The sequence below is a fragment of the Podarcis vaucheri genome (genome assembly GCF_965113315.1).
Source record: "Podarcis vaucheri genome assembly, chromosome: 4".
NCBI lineage: Eukaryota > Metazoa > Chordata > Lepidosauria > Squamata > Lacertidae > Podarcis > Podarcis vaucheri.
In genome coordinates, this window is record NC_138762.1 from 47,640,506 (window position 1) to 47,657,929 (window position 17,424).

The window sequence follows — 17,424 nt, forward strand, 5'->3', positions numbered from 1 at the left end:
TGTAAAATAGACTTATGATAGGGGATATTAGCTCGGGGGAGAAAAATGGTATAATTTTGCACACAGATGTTACATTTCTGTAGTATAAAGAGCTATTGTTTATATCTGAAGGTTTCCAGTTCAGTATGTCAGGCAGAGGAAATAACAATCTCAGGCAGCATTTTGTAGTTAGCAGTGTGAGGAGATAAGTCAGTACATATACCAATATATTGATTAAAGACTAGAAAACCATGTTTGCCTTAGAAATTATGTGTTGCTTTTAATTACATTTCTGTGTTTGTGTCACCTCTTGTATACAGAGTTCATCTACTGTTCCACCTCCACCCCCTTGTTCCTCCACTCACAGGATTTTATATTTCTGGTCATTAAAGCCTTCAGAAACAAAACACCAAAGATTTATCTAAAACAGAAGTGGGAAACCATTGCCTCTGCAGGTCTTGTTGGACTCCAACTTTCATCAACCCCAAGCAGCATGGGTAGTGATATGGGATGATAGGAGTTACATACAAGGACATCTGGAGGGACACAGTTGCCCATCCCTGATCAAAAATACTTTGTCTCCATTTCTTACCTTATGGACCTCCTAACACTTCTCCGTGGCAGTATTGCCATCTAAATTGCTGTCTGAATTGTCTCCCGTATTAAAGAATCTAGGTTCTTTGGCAACACTGTTCAAGCCAACTTTTGCTTTTTATTGGTGGCTTATGGCAACATCTTTGTGAACTGAAAACCTATGAACTGTCAAGGACGGGCAGGAGTCCGAGAGCTGGGCAGAGGATGTGGGAGAGCAGGAGGATGATCTTGGGGAAGACACCAGTGATTTGTCAGGTTCTTTGCCACTGATGAGGCAGGAGGAAGAGAGAGAGGAAGAATCTGGGCAGTCAGAGAGGTGGGGGAAGAGTTGCAGGAAGACACAGTCCCAGAGAGAGCTGGGCCATTAAACTCTTCCTGGTCTCCTCCCCTGTTGTTTCCAAGGATAGTACTCATTTTACGTCTGCTTGAGCATGACATATAGCCCACACAGTCAGTCCTTTGAGAAAGTCACTGTAGAACAGAGTAAAATTCTTAAAAGTTGTATAATGTGTATAATGAAATACAAAGCTACAGTCAGAGAAATAGCTGGCATCTGCAGCTACCAAGATGCACCAGTACCTCACACTTCTGATTATTTCAGTGTTTCTGTGATATCCAGATTTGTTATTCTTACAAGCTTTAAATACACATCCAGTTTGTAAAACCTTTTCACTCAAATTGCAGAGCTGCTGTATGTAGTGTTCAAGGTACTTTTTCAATTAGGATCTGGTTGTTGCAACATCCAAAGCCACTACAAGTGGAATTATTGCATGTGAATATATAACCAACAGGCTTAAGTCTAATTAATGCATGAAGGGGTTAAGACCATGGAGTAAGCTGTACTGCTAGGCTTTACCTAGGTCACTCTGCCTCACCTTGGGAGGAAGGTAATTAAGCCTATTGTTGAATCTCTAGTCTACCTGATGAATTCAGCATGTGAAGAGGCAAAGTTGGTTGGTCCAGCTGGTTGCTCCAGTTTAGCCACATGTATCTCAGAAGCCATTCTTGTGTTCCTATACCAATAATTTAGGAACTTTTGCTACTTTTTGACTAAGCCAAGTTTTACTGTCTGTGCAACTTTTCTGACTCCTAGTTTTCACCATTCACTTCCATTTTGTTCAAGAAGGTTCCTAGTCCATTACGGCAAGCTTTTTAGGTTGCTCAGAGGCTACATTCAATAGAAAGAATAGGGATTTTTTTTAGTGCTTTGGCTTGTGTGAGCAGAAATAATTCCCACTAGTGCTACCATTGGATCTAACCAAAAGTTATCAGTTTTGGTACCCATTTGGAACTTGCAGAGTCTCTGTAGATGAATGTTTAGCTTGTAAACAATGTCAGGTTCATATAATAAGAAGTTATACTTAAGGCCCAGGGTTCCAGCTGGAAAAGTCTCAAGAATCTTAATTTGAACAACAAAACACCATTGCATAATAACCCTATGTTTTTATTTCAAATTTTGGAAGGAGAAAATTGCTTACTGCCACTAAAGCTCTAAAAGCATTGGCTTGGCTTCTTGCATAATTACTCAGCCAACTACTAGCGATACCAGTGTGAAAACAGAACAGGAAATAAAACAAAACATGTATGTCTTTTTGGAGATGTGATCAGCAATGCTTGGAAAAGCAACTACCGGTACTTATTTAGAAATTTGGATTTTGTTGTTAAACGAGACTTGTTGCTGGGGAAGGGGTTGATTCTATTCATTGAAGGAAAAATCAGTTGTTTTATATATATATATTCCGACCACAATGAGTTTTGAAGGTGCTTTATTCAGAGACTTTATCAATCTTACACTAAATAATCTGATCAGTATTCCGTCTTACCCTGAAAAGAGCATGTAAAGCATAACTCTTTGGGGATTAATTTAGTATAGCCTGAAGCAGTAATGCTTCCCTTACAAACATTTTGTTGAATAAGCAGCATCATACCATCTGTTGACAGCTTGTACTTGTTACAGTGGCCAATGTGGGTGTGGTCTTCAGTGGCCAGTTTTTGGTCACTAAAATGCATAGATTCCTGGATCCATTACATAATGTGGATAGAGTGTCAAAAAGTGTTTGTTTCACAGTGTTTCAAAAGAAGGCTAACATTTTGTACTGGCATTTTATTATTGGTAACTGTCATTCATGCTATACTAGTCTTGAGGACTGCAGTGATCTGTTCTGCATGAGGCTAACTTGAATCTGAAAATGTAGGGCTACCTGTGATGCAAGATTTAGATAATTGTTTCTGCTGCTGCTGTGCTCTTTGGGGCTAAACCATGGTTTGGCTTTGCATTTTGTGTAAACCTGTTGTGCCACCCCAATGTTTGCAGAACATTTCTTGCTTCCATTGGGGATTGCTAGGCATTAATATATTTTGGAATAGATATGAGTTTTTTGGAAGAAAATTTGCAGCTATGGTTATGCAAGTATGGTGTATGTGCTATATTTTCAAACAAGCGCACATTGCTATTCGATGAGGGGTCTCAAGGACAGGATCTAAATCAACATAATGGGTCATATGTTATATTAGAAAAAAACACATTTATTAATTTTTATTGTAATACTTGTGGTATTGTGAGCTGATATTAATAGTGGGAAATCAATTCTGTCAGTTGTTTGGTCACCTACCAAACAGTTAACAAAGATTTTAATGGATCCTTCAAACAACCAAACAACCAAAAATAAAAATAAAAATAAAATCTCCATCCACATCTCATTGCAGTATTTCCTAATAGTGAGCATAACTATTACCCGTATCTTTACAGGTGTATTAGGAAAGTGACCAACACAAGCAATGTACAAAATAATAATATATACTAGATTTTTAAATGTAATATTTATAGATAAGGAAGTACCAAAACGTGCAATCCTTGTAGCAAATGAATCCTGCTGCTGTCACCAATATTACTCTGGATTGTATGTAAATGAACATCTATGACACTAGTCACAATTTAAGTAGTCTTAGAAGTTCATATACTTTAAATGAACGGTTAACAATGAATCTAGAGCACATAAACTTTGAATGACTTGTAACAAGAATTGACGATTCAGTATATTCAATTATTCTTTCAAAGGCATTTATTTGTTCAGCTTTCCCCTCTAAATGGTAAAGAGAATGCTAATCATAAGCTGTTGAAACTTGTCAGCATTACCATTCAAAATACTATGCCCCTGCTTTTCTTTAAAGGTCTTTGGTTAAAGTCATTACATGTTTTCACTAGCACATTCATAAATTATTCTGAGATAAAGAAAAATGGCTTGGCACAGCCAATTCACTTCCAGATTGATGATCAGTTTTTTAAGGGGTGACTTTGTTTTTACAGAAGGTTGATTCACACATTTATCTCCATTTTCTATAGCAAGCTGGTTCCAACGGTTCTGAATTGGATCGTGTGTGTGTGTGTGTGTGTGTGTGTGTGTGCTTGCACACACTATCTCTCATAATCATTCCTATACAGAAATATAAATCTATACAGATACCTCTGTTTCATTTTCATGCAAGTGGGACCAGAGTGGCTGCGGCAACCCAGTCATATGGATAGGGTACTACTACTACTACTACTACTGCTGCTGCTACGGCTACTACTAGTGCTGCTATTGCTACTACTATGTTGTCATGGGGAGTGTCTCTATTTAGTGTTCCAGTATACTCCTTTCCATATCCCCCCTTTTGTTTTCAACTTCCAACAGATAATCAGTATCAGACAATACACCAATAAGTGTCTAGTTTTCATTAGTATATTTCAGGGTGCTTTGATCTCTTAAGCCTTCCCCCTTTTAATATATATTTACTTTTGTACAGCTTTTGGTTCCCCCAGAGTAGCTGATATCTTTTTCATGTTTGTGGTAATGCATTTGGCTACATGAGAACATTAATTTGGAAAACAATTTCCTTATTAGTATACATGATATGTTTTCATTGTACATTTATGTGAATGCAGGTTAGATTATTTGTAGTATCTTCATACTTTATGTGTGCATTCAAGGCAAAGTAATTTTCCTACTTACATCCCATTTTATTTTAATAGCTACTCCTTTACTTTTATCATTTGCTTTTCTATTGCAGTTGCCAAATCTAAAAAAAAAAAGTCCCCATCGTATGCTGTTGCCTTTAAATACCAGTCTGCTGCAGCATGCCATTCAACTTATTAAAATCTGATTCATGTGGTGCCAAGTTTATTCTCAAGGTTTGTGCTGGGCCAAGTATATCCATCAAGAAAAGAAAAATAGGAACCTCCCATGGGGAGGGTTGGATGGCTAAATTCTGTGAGCTTAGTTAACTTCAGTCTGCCCTGATTCTAAAGGATTGCTGCTGTCCACTTTCTTAGCATACCCATTTTTATTTCCTTCTAAATGGACAAGGGGCATGAGCTTAAATATATGAGCTAACAGGGCTTCCGTGGTCCAATCCACTAATTAGACTATCTTGCCCAGATGGTATTTAGCCTTTCTTTTTGGTAGAGAAAGCATGTGGTAATCATATTCATGAATTTTTATAAGATCAAACATGCTACTAAAGGTTTAGCTTGCATATTTCCCAAACTTGAAGTAAAGCCAGACCACTGGGTGGAAACAAATGTGAATTTTAGTCTAAATGCAGAATAGCATTCTTACTAAGCTGGTATATAGCACAGGCTAGAGAGAGGGGAAGCTATCTCAGTACCTTTTAAGAAAATGTAGTTGTCCCATTTGAGTGTGTATTTTAGAAATTACTGTGAAAATAGGATGCACCATGTATTATTTTGGGGGACGCGGGTGGCGCTGTGGGTAAAAGCCTCAGCGCCTAGGGCTTGCCGATCGAAAGGTCGGCGGTTCGAATCCCCGCGGCGGGGTGCGCTCCCGCTGCTCGGTCCCAGCGCCTGCCAACCTAGCAGTTCGAAAGCACCCTCGGGTGCAAGTAGATAAATAGGTACCGCTTACCAGCGGGAAGGTAAACGGCGTTCCGTGTGCTGCGCTGGCTTGCCAGATGCAGCTTTGTCACGCTGGCCACGTGACCCGGAAGTGTCTCCGGACAGCGCTGGCCCCCGGCCAATAGAGTGAGATGGGCGCACAAACCCCAGAGTCTGTCAAGACTGGCCCGTTCGGGCAGGGGTACCTTTACCTTTACTATGTATTATTTTAAATATTTAAGATACTTCTTTTGAATAAACAAAAATCAACTATGCCAACATGTCATGCAGAGAATGAACTTAGTCTCTTAACCACATGTGAATAATATTAGTCATTAATTTAAATAGATTTTCAAAGGTAAGCAGGTGTCCAGAGAGAGTTAATACTTACTTAATTCAGCAGGCCCACCTTATTGTTTTAATTATACTCTTGTAATTCCCCTCTTTAAAAAATTCTGTTAATGTGAATGATCTTGCCACCTGCTGTGTTCTTTAAAAAGTCCTGCCACAATGTTATAGAGAATACCCCCGAAAGAGTAATGTTTGCTTTTCTTTATTTAGCAATTGAGGAGACTAGTTTGCTTTGTTTAAAGGGTGGCAAGTAAATAAACAAATAATATTTAAAAGAAACAAGAAACACAAGAAAAAGAAACTTCTCTTAGATATTAAAGGATTTTATCCACCAACAGTTTTTAGCAGCATGGTAAGTGATGGGACGTGGGTGGTGCTGTGGGTTAAACTACAGAGCCTAGAACTTGCGGATCAGAAGGTCGGTGGTTCGAATCCCGCGATGGGGTGAGCTCCCATTGCTCGGTCCCAGCTGGTGCCAACCTAGCAGTTCGAAAGCACGTCAAAGTGCAAGTAGATAAATAGGTACCGCTCAGGCGGGAAGGTAAACAGCGTTTCCGTGCCCTGCTCTGGTTTGCCAGAAGCGGCTTAGTCATGCTGGCCACATGACCCGGAAGCTGTACGCCGGCTCCCTTGGCCAATAAAGCGAGATGAGCCCCGCAACCCCAGAGTCGGTCACGACTGGACCTAATGGTCAGGGGTCCCTTTACGTTTACCTTAAGTGCTAGCACACCAAAGAAGTACTTAAGCAATCTGCATATTATTTCAGATTGTTATCCTTGATTAGTGCTGCATTCTGGGGATTTTCACATGTGCATCTGCACCACAGCCTTAGTCAGCCTGATGGATGACCTCTGTCTGGAGAGAGATGATGAAAGTGCAGTCCTGTTAATTCTTGATCTTTCAGTGACTTTTGATACCATCAACCATGGTGTCTTCTTGGGAAAATCTTAATTGGGAGTGGAACACAAGATGATACAGTGGTTCTACTCCTATCTGCATGATTGGTTTGAGAAAGTAGCATATCTGCTTAACCATATAGCACTGTTTTTTTGTTGCTTTCTGTCTTATTCCTCATGCTTATTAACATCTATATCTAGCTACTGAGTGAAGTTATCCAGGGATGTGGAGGTGATATAATTATGTTGATGACCCTCAGTTCTATTTTTCTTTGTCATATGAATAGGGTGAGGCTTTAGAGAAACTGGTGCCTGGATAGAATAATGCAGGGATGTCCAACTCCCAAGAGACTGTGATCTACTTCCAGAATAAAAAACTGGCAGTGATGTACCCATGGGGGGGGGAGAGCCAAAGTTGTTGAGCTTTTTTAGGGGGAGTTACACCGTAAATCGCTCACCATGCAGCCTTAACTCCATCTTCCGTTTTTGCTATCATGCACAACGGAAGGTCAGGGCGAGGAGACGGAGCCGAATGTTTTTTTTCCCCTGTGGAGGAAAGAGAGACCGCGATCGACCACAGTCACCTGGGGATCGACCTGTCAATCATGGTCGACCAGTTGGACATCCCTGGAATAATACATAAGCTGAAGTTGAATCCTGTTAAAATGGAAACATTGGTGGTTCTTGGACCTGCGAAATTTGAGCTTCTTCAGTTTCAGCAGAGTTGCCTTCTCCCTGAAAGAAAAGGTGCACAGTTTGGGGATACTCCTGGTGGTGGCCGTGGTGCCTTGCAAAACCTTTTGCCAATTTCAGCTGGTTTCCCAGCTGCAACCGTGTCTGGACAGCTTTGGTATACCCCTGTTTGAACTACCAGTGTGTCATCCATTGAATCATAGAATCTTAGAGTTGGAAGAGACCCAAGCGTTATTCTAGTCCAGGGGTCTGCAACCTTTAAGACAAAAAGAGCCACTTGGACCCGTTTCCGAAGGGGGAAAAAACTGGGAGACACAAAACCACTGCGACATTTAAAACAAATATATCTCTGGAGCCGCGATCTGACAGCGGGCGGGAAGGTGACGTCGGGACGGTGCGTGACTAATGCATGCACCGCCCCCATGCGACGTCACAGCCAGTACAGCGCCCGCCACAGTGGGGAGTGTCGGGGCGCACAATGCGCCTCCTCCCCTCACTAGTATCCGCCCCGGAGCCGCGGCAAAGGTGCAAAAGAGCCACATGCGGCTCCGGAGCTGCGGGTTGCAGACCCCTGTTCTAGTCCATCCCCCTGCATGGCGCTGCTTTGAAGGCAACTTGGAAGCTTCAGTTAGTGAAGAATATGACCACCATAATTTTAATTGGTACATCTAGGTTTATGCATATTATGCCAGTTTTACATGAACTTTCAATGTCTACTTATTCACTTCTTGCCCAGTTCAAGTTGCGACTACTTATACAGCCGTACCTTGGTTTTCAAACAGCTTAGTTCACAAACAACTTGGAACTCGAACATAGCAAACCCAGAAGTAGGTGTTCCGGTTTGTGAACTTTGCCTCAGAAGCCGAACGTCCGGTGTGACTTCAGTAGAGCATGAGACCCTTAATGATTCAAGCTCCATGTTGGGCCAAAGATTCCTGCATTGCCGGAGGTTGGACTAGATGACCCTCATGGTACCTTTCAACTCTACAGTTCTATTATTCTATTATTTTTCTTCACCCAGTCATTTTAATATTTTGTGCATATTAAGAATTGAAGGGTTCTCTGCAGTTTGATTTTTGTACCTTGTGTTTGATATAATTGTCTGTACACTGTTCTAGAATTCTAAATAGAATGAAGGATGGTATTAAAATGTTTTAAATATAAATAAATGTGCAATTAATAGTGATATAGTATTCTTCTTCATTAAGCTTATTAGTCACTTTTTTGACAATGCAACCCAAAGCAACTTTCAGCAATAAATAAATAACGTAACAAAATACCATCACAAAAGTAAGCTTAGAAAAATCTAAATCACATTCATATTTTTAAAACTAGGATTAAAGCATCCCATCTTCTAAAGGAGGCTGCAGGTAATGTAAGGCCAAAGACCTGGCAAAAGGAAGTGTTTTGGTCTGGCACCTTGAGATATTTAGTGATGGTGCGATGTGAGCTTCCTTGGGGTGATCAATCATTCACAAGCAGAAGGTCACCACTGAAAAGGCACATTCTCGTGTTGCCACCCTCTGGACTTTCCATGGAGGGGTCACACAGAGGGTTTCAGATAAGTACTGACTGTAGCACTACTTTAATGTGGAAAATTATTCATTTGATAGCTATCTATATAAAATATTTTCTCATGGTACATGTTTGTCAAGTAGAGGTGTTTTAAAACACATTCTCACTATTACCTATATGAGTTGACTCTACGTTTTCATTAAAGATATGCCTTCTTGAGACAAATTGGATCGAAGGGTGTGGGAGTACAAAGACATAATAAGAAAGCATAATGAGAAATCATTGGAGAAACTGAATGAATAAAGGTCATTACTGCTTGTTTGTGTTCACTGAAATAGCTGGTTAAAGAAATAATAGATACATAGATCATCAGTATCCTTTGGTATAAAATGTCAAAACTAGAGAATACTGAATATTGTTATCAGAGTTCACTAAGTAAAAGGGTATGTCATCTCATATTAATGTTTAACCTATGTAATTGCTTACATGGCCATTAATCTCACTTGTTTCTTGCTACTACAGTGTGTTGTTTTGTCCCCTTATTAGATCTGTTACATAAATACAGAATGTGAAAAGCAAGGAGAAAGCTCTTCACAAATTTCTTATATAAAAAGGGCTTTTAAAGAGGGATGCAGGTAAATCTAGAAGGAGAAGATAAAAGGTCAGCACAAAGATAGCTATCAGCTGTGGAAAAGAATATTTGATAGAGTCACGACAGATCGCTGATCACTGCGATCAGAACATTGATTGTGAATAATGCAAGCAATCAAGTGAAGACTGATGGGAGAAGTTTGGGACAGCAATCGGAAGCAAGTGAACAGCCATGAGAGAATAATTACTTTAAATGTTGCTTGGAAAGATGTTAGACAAAATGCTTGGATTCTAGAAGACAGCTTCTGTCAAAAGCAAATGCCAATGACTGTAGTTTCAGGGAATGGCAATTTTATTTAATGTTGAGGGGAAATGAATCACCATTTGTTTAGTTTTAACTTACCCAGCAACATTTTGAAATCCTTCATAAAAATCTGAAATATTTTCTTTCATAGGGAGCAAAGCTACTTTTGTCAATATGACATGACTTTCTCTCAGTTATCCCTTTTTCATGAAAAATATGGGTTTGCTGAATATCTGACTATTAATTTGATTGCCTAACACACAAAAATCCATGAGGAATATATGTTTCTGTGCTAACTATTACTGGCTATTTAGGCTGGCAATTATGATATGAAATACAATATATATGGGGCTATTGAAAAAATACCATAGTAAAACTCATTCTTGCTGTTCTGATTAATGGAAATTTTAATGGAGTCGATGTTTATGAACAATGTTCAGGACACTGTAACTGCTAAATAAGTATTTTGACCTAGCAGAAGGTAAAGAAGAAAGATGTGTAAGATACAAAAACTAACATTTGTTGTTTCTTGCATTTTGGGTTCCAGACACAATGGGTCAGTGTGTCTGGCTGTTAATTGAAAGGTTGATGGTTTGAGCCAACCCAGGGGTGGCTGGGGGCAGGATTCCTGCATTGCAGGGGGCTGGACTAGATGACCCTTGGGGGTACCTTCCAACTCTGCAATTCTTTAATTCCATGGAAACATATTAGTCACCATTCAAACAAACAAAAAAGATTCAAGGTATAATATATCAAAAACTGCTGGAGGAGTAAAAATAATTAAAGAAATTTTAAAAAAATTGAAGTCTAGTAGCACCTTAGCAACCAACTAAGTTTGTTCTAGGCATGAGCTTTCAGAGTATCTGAAGAAGTGTGCATGCACACGCAAGCTCATACCTAGAACAAACTTAGTTGGTCTCTAAGGTGCTACTAGACTATTTTTTAATTTGTTAAATCTTTTTTAATTTTTTAATTATTTCGAGTGTGTCAGACCAACACTGCTACCTACCTGAATCTAGAATTCTGGAGGAGTGGAAGGGTACTTGTCAGGGTTACTTCCAGATCCTAGCTCACAGAGGATCACGCTAGCCAGCGATCGTTAAATAAAAGTCTTTATTGAGTTACAGTCTCCATTCTCGAGCTGCTGCGTGCAACCCTACGTCTTATGCTTAGATCGGCGAAGCTCCGTCTGAGTCTCCGCCCCTTGCGCACCAACTTAATATCCTAGCCCTGCTCCACCTTTTCCGCCTGACAGTTCTCCTCTGGGTCCCTCTGCCCCCCTGGGTCTCTTCCTTCCGGGATTCTTCTGACGCTGACCCCCCTGACTCTCCTGTCTCCTTGCGCCGGGCTTTAGGACCTGGCTCCCTTTCCGGGCTGCCTACTGCGCCACCTTCCTGTGCATTTGAACTTGGCGCGCGCGCCCAACCTTCCACTTTCCGTCTAACCGTCACTTCGCTCCCCGATGAAGGTGTGGCTACTCCTGACTCGTGCCCTCCCTCCTGTTGCGAGCTGCCAGCGCTTGATCCCTGGCGCTCTTCCTCTTTCCTACTCTCTGGCGGTGACGCTGGTCCCGATCTCCAACTGCTCCCCTCTGAGTCCCCTCTGGCTCTATCTTCCTGGGGTGTCCCCCTAGTCTCCCCCCTTGCCCTGGCCACTGGTGCTCCTTTTTGTGAATCTTCTGATTCACTGGAAAGACTCGGAGATCTCGGGTCGTCGTCATCACTCATCCTTTCTTCTGCCTCCTCCCCCTCGCTCTCTGTTTCCTCCCTTGCCCTCGCCTCTGCTCCTGAACCCCTGACAGTACTGAAACGGGTGTCACGGATCAAACATCTAGGTCTCTGACACAGAAGGTGGTCAGGTCCTCTATTCCTCTATTCCCATTATACCTTCTCCTATCCAGCACCACTGATGTTGGGACAGCATCTTTGCAACTTCCACCCATGCATATCTTAGGTCTGTCATCGTCCAGTATCACCATATACAATGGGTAGAGTAGAGCCACAGATAGTAATGCCACTGCTACATTCCTCCCACTGTCTCTCACTCAGAAAGAAACCAAATTCCCCTTTCCTGTCATCCTGGTAAGGATCACAAGCAGTTGCCCACAGGTCCTTATCCTTATGTGAACAGGAGCACCCCTGCCCCTGAAGGGGTGACCCCACCATGATAGTTGAGCCCTGTGCCCATGGCAACTCTGTCCTATAGGAAGGCAGGCTCTGGAGCACACCCATATCTCAGCTGTATCCACTCAGCTAGCAATCCAGCAATACCATACACTGCAATCATACAGAAAGATCTCTTATCCAGGCAGGCAGCAACTACACCAAAAGAGATAAACTCCAGACTGATGCAGGCAAAACACATGCATTATTGTTGACTGGGAACACATACTATGCAGAGGCCAGGATGGGGCCAACCAACCCTTCCCTGCTTCAGTATGCCTTGCCAAAAGAAGCTGAGAGTAGCTGCCAAAAGAAGCTGAGAGTAGCTTCTGGTTTTCCAGATTCTCATAACCTGGAAGTGGTCAGAAAGGATGGTGGTGACTAGCTGTAATCTCTGCCAATTAGGATTATTTCAACTATGGGGCAGTGTTTTTGATCTACTTCAGTGTTAGATGAAGTTGCATGTGTTGTGGTAGACACTCTGTTAGCACATCAGTTATTAGAATTTACTCAGGTTAATAGTCTAGTCTATCTAGATCAGGAGCGGCCTCTGATGTTGAATTACAACTCTCTTTATCCTTTAACAATTGGCCAAGCGGGAGGAGGTGAGAGATGGACACCATCAACATCTGAAGGGCACAATGTTGGTTATACATAAAATCTAAAAAAAATAATTCTATTATTTATGAAATGCCTTACCAAATATGTGCTATGCATATCATAAATTCTCCAGTTGTCATTGCCCGTGTTTAGTACTTTAGAATGGCAATATTCATAAATTCAAATGTGCAGTGTGTGTGTGTGTGTGTGTGTGTGTGTGTGTATGAGGTAAATGGCAACCAAATGTGAATGTCTTTTCTTTGCCCTGTTACTTTAAATGCAGTGCACATTTGGATGTGGTTCCCAGTGGGAGAGATTGTTGACTTGCATCAGCACTGGGGACATGTTCCCTTTACCCCATCTCATCTGCAGCAGCAGATTAGGGGATGAATATGCATGAACAGATATGAGAAAGAAAGGAAAGTTGGAAAGGGGGCTACAACAGAGTTTGCACATCCTCAAATGGCAACTTATGCAACAAACATGGAAACTCATGGAAATTAAGTGCCAGGATAAATAGTATTTGATGTTCTTACAAATGTAATAGACCGTGATTGCATTGTAGGTTTGCTGTCTCTCAAGTGGGGACTTGGTTTCCAAATCAGTCTGTCTGTAATAGCTTTAGCTCTCTGTTTGACTGCCCTTTTTATGAAGTTTCCTGACATATTATTTTTCCAGCTTGTAATTCCTTGTTGGAGACAACCTATTTGTGGGATCAGTAGAATTCTGTCATTTCTATTTGATAAATAGTAAACTGGTTCACTTGCTGCTTATAGGAAGAGACTGTCTATAATCTATCTATCTATATCTATCTATCATCTATCTATATCAACTAAGCCCTAATAATTAGATACCTAATATACAGGAGAAAACGCTTTAATTTCACATTGTGAGCCTGCCTATGTTGGCAGTCTTAAATTCTAATTTAAGTTCTATGTTTCAGTCTTTTCTAATCAGAAACACAAGCTATCTGTGTTCGAGTTTCAACAGGAAAAGAACAAATGGAAAGAGCCTCCTACTTCTAATGTAATTATTTAATGCTCCAGATAGTATTGAGAAATGCATACAGTACATATAGCTATTGGAAATTACTACCCTGGGAAAACAAGAAGACTCTGTCTTGAATATCACCACAGACTGGGCTTCAGTGGATGGACAAAAGAATGCGGACAGTGAGGAAACATGATCTTCCAACTTAGTCTGCACTTCTATTCTCTTTATAGAGGAATAGAGACATGAAAACCTGATCTCTCCGGAGGGAAATTGTAGTACAAATGACACAATAAATCCTTCTGTACCTCAAACTACTAAAGTTCCCCTAAAGAGGTGAATAAAATAAATCAGACATGCAAGCATAACACTCTTCTTTTTCTATCAATTGGGGCTTTCTTTATAAAGAAAAGGCACTGAGATGCAAAATGGTGAAAACATACTTTTTCTGGAACTTAACTGGAGTTCATTTACAGCTTTACCTAGTCTCCTTCTTACAAGGAAGAGAAAGGACTTTTCCATGCTTTCCCCAACATTTAATAGGGCAGTAATGGATAGGTTTTCACAACATTGTTAACCTTAAACACATTTCAACCTTTCCCCTCTTCCCAAAATAACTTTGTTTAATTTCAGTGAAGGTTCAAATATACTACCAAATTATACTTGTTTTAACTGTTTTGACTGTCATGGCTTCCTTCCAAGGAATCTTGGGAGCTGTAGGTTTGAAACTGCCAAGAATTTGATGTTGTAGCTTCTCGGCAGCCTTGGGTTTTAAAATAAAAGCCATGGCAGTAAACTAGTTGAAAACCTGGTGTTGTAAAGGTTGCTGTACAAATGTGGTATAAGTATTTGGGAGGAATTTAAAATACCATACTACCATAAGAATCACAAAAAATGAACTGAAGTGCATGATAAAACAAGCAAAATAGCATGACAAAATTAAAACAAATGTAATCTTAATCAGTAATTCTTGACAGGTGATGCAAATCTCAGATTGGTAAACACAACATATTTCTTCCTTAGATGTAGTTTTAAGTATGTTCTGGATTGCAGTCCAAATCAGCACTTAACTATTACAGAGGGTCAATTAAAAATCAATTGAATAAATAGCACTATTCAAGTAGTGTTTGGGATGCAGGTTTATGACCTGAATTGTCTTATAGAGCTCAGTCAGACTACTTTCAAATACCGTGTTTCAGTATTCTTTAAAAACTCTTGAGAAATAATTTTACTCCAAACTTAAATTACCAAGAGAGCTGCAGTGCAGCGATAGTAGCAATGCAATGTATTCTGAACTTTGAGGGTAAATAGCAAGTATGTGTACAAACTCCTTTGGGAGAGTTAAAGTTTTATTTAAGTCATTGCAAATTCAGCGTCATATGCTTTTCTGGTTTTGGCTAATTTCTAAATGGTATTTAGACAGTATTTTCATATAGAAGCAAACTTGCTCAGTAAATAACATTCCTCTGGAAACACTGAATTTCTCAAGGTCACATTGCTGATACCATTAAGATTCTGTAGCCTTTTAATATATACGTTTGTCTTATTCCTCACATCTGCTTCCTACCTTAGCTTAAAAATGGATAATTATGGGTAATGGTTGTGATGTACCACTCTTCCTTGAAAGCGTAATTCACACTTTCTCCTCGCTTTCTGAAAGGTATAGTTTAAGTTTTCAACTTAATCTCTGTTCATACTAAAAGCTTATTGAAAATTATCACATGGGAATTGAACTTGGAGCAAAATGGAAATACTTTAACTGCTGTTAGAAACCACTGCTGTGTCTTTCTTTATTCACTGTTCTTATGTCAAGCATGAAAGGAGGAAGGCCAGCTAAAATGGAGATGAGGGGTTGTATGATGGCACTTTGTTGAATATGAATCCTGACATAATTTGTGAAATGAATAAAATGGTATAACAGGTATAATATGTATTTCAAAACGTATCAGAATGCATACCGAGCACTCGTATAAGTGCTTAAGGTACAAAGCTGGTTAAATTATGAAAACTATAGATGGTGACTTAAAAAACAATTTCTTTCTAGATAATTGGTGATTAAAGTTTGTGAATACAAAACTATTCATAATTTTATAGTTTTACCCTAACTTCATAGATTAAAGATAGCAGACCCTACCTATTTTCCAGGGACAGCCCTGATTTAGAGAAGCCGTCCAGGTTTCTGATTTGATCCTGGCATGTCCTCCTTTTCCTTAGGATGTCCCTATTTTCATTGGAGAAATGTTGGAGAGTATGGTGTTCTGAAGGCAATCTGAAGACAATCCTGTATAGGGAAGTGGGTTTTTTATGTTTAATGTTTTATTATGTTTTTATATATGCAGGAAGCTGCCCGGAATGCTGGGGCAACCCAGTAAGATGTGTGGGGTATAAATAGCAAAATTATCATTATGGACTGGGACGTCCCTATTTTCATAAGAGAAATGTTAGGGTATGGGATAGAGCGTGTTCTCCATAACAAAGAGCATGTGTTGCGGTGGGGGCCTGCAGCAGCCACCCCACTGTTGTTTGGTTAAAGGCCATGAGCTGTGATTGGGCAAAAGTGTGTTGCTGGGGAGTTTGTTATGTTGCAAATTGGTGGGAGGGGTCAGAGGGCTTAAATGCAGGGCACGCAGCTTGGGGCTTTCTCTTGGGCTGCGTGCACTGGATCACCCACCCACCCTCCCTGAAAAGGGGTGGTTCATTGCTCTCTGACCTTGCTATGCCTGTCATGGGGTCATCTGCTTTTGAGGCAGGGGCCTGGTAGGAATTTTGTCCATTTGGCTGATAGGCTGTTGCCATTTGGTTTTTGCCTACTGCGTAGCAAATCGTCACAACTTGTAAGGTTGGCGGTTAGGCATTGGTTAAAATTGGCTGGTGGGAGGGTAAGTGCCTACACCTCCAATGGTGGTGCTGCATAGGGAATTCCGTTAAAGGAATTCAGGGGCTTGCCATCCTTTTGTCCTAGTCCCTGGCATCGGACTTGGGCCGTGCAAGCCCCCGGGGGCATGAGGGCGAGAAATGAGGGACTGATGCCCAGCTTCTTTTCTCCCCAATATTGTTTTCCCTGGCTGGCTTCCGCTGGAATCTGGAAGTCAGTTCTGTCCCTGGGGCAAGGACAGATAGTCGTAACCAATCCCTAAACAACCATTCACGTGTGTGTATTTAAATAAAGTTGTGGCCAAATTCATGCCAAAAACCTTAAACAAAAAATGATGTGTGTGGTGTGAGTTATTGGGGTGGCTTGGGGACCTCAATGCGCAACTGCAATATGGTCAGAAGCCATTTGGATCTCTGACATACTGTGTAATTATGTCCTTGGTACATTGGTATCTGGACTTTTGGTGCACCATTCCTTTCACAAAGGGGCTGCTGTGGGTACAGGTAGCCTCCTTTGTGATTTATATTCAGGCAGTCCAAAATTAAGTTCTTCACTTTTAAAAATCTCAGGTAACAGGCCTAGGAAAGGCCTCTCTGTCTGAGATTTGGATTGCTGCTGCCAGTCAGAAAAACTAGTGCTGGATTAGCTGGACCATTGGTTTGACTCTATATATACCTAATTAAGGACAAGCTGGACAACTATTAATTAGAAGTCATCACCACAGTGATGAACAGAAACACAGGACATGGTGTTTCCAGCAATGCATCAGATCTTCAGCTGCAACTGTCTAGGTTAGTCTTACATTGGAACTTTGAGCTCACAGTTATCAAAGTTTCAGTCGAACTGTATGCCAGTAATATGCAATCGGAAAATGTTTCTTTCTAACATCTGTTATTGATCTGAAAATTTATATTGAGCTAATAGCCAATTTCCTATTGTTTTGCACAGCATTTCCAAGTGCTGGCTTGTGATCACTGTATAGTGTGACTGTATGGCGTCCA

At 40.6% G+C, this 17,424-nt stretch overlaps 1 protein-coding gene across 1 annotated transcript in view; it reads left to right on the forward strand.

Moving 5' to 3' along the window:
- ROBO1 (roundabout guidance receptor 1) overlaps positions 1-17,424 on the forward strand; it is a gene marked incomplete at its 3' end in the record, with an annotated part of 602,172 nt that overhangs the window by 407,081 nt on the left and 177,667 nt on the right. The window lies entirely within an intron of this gene.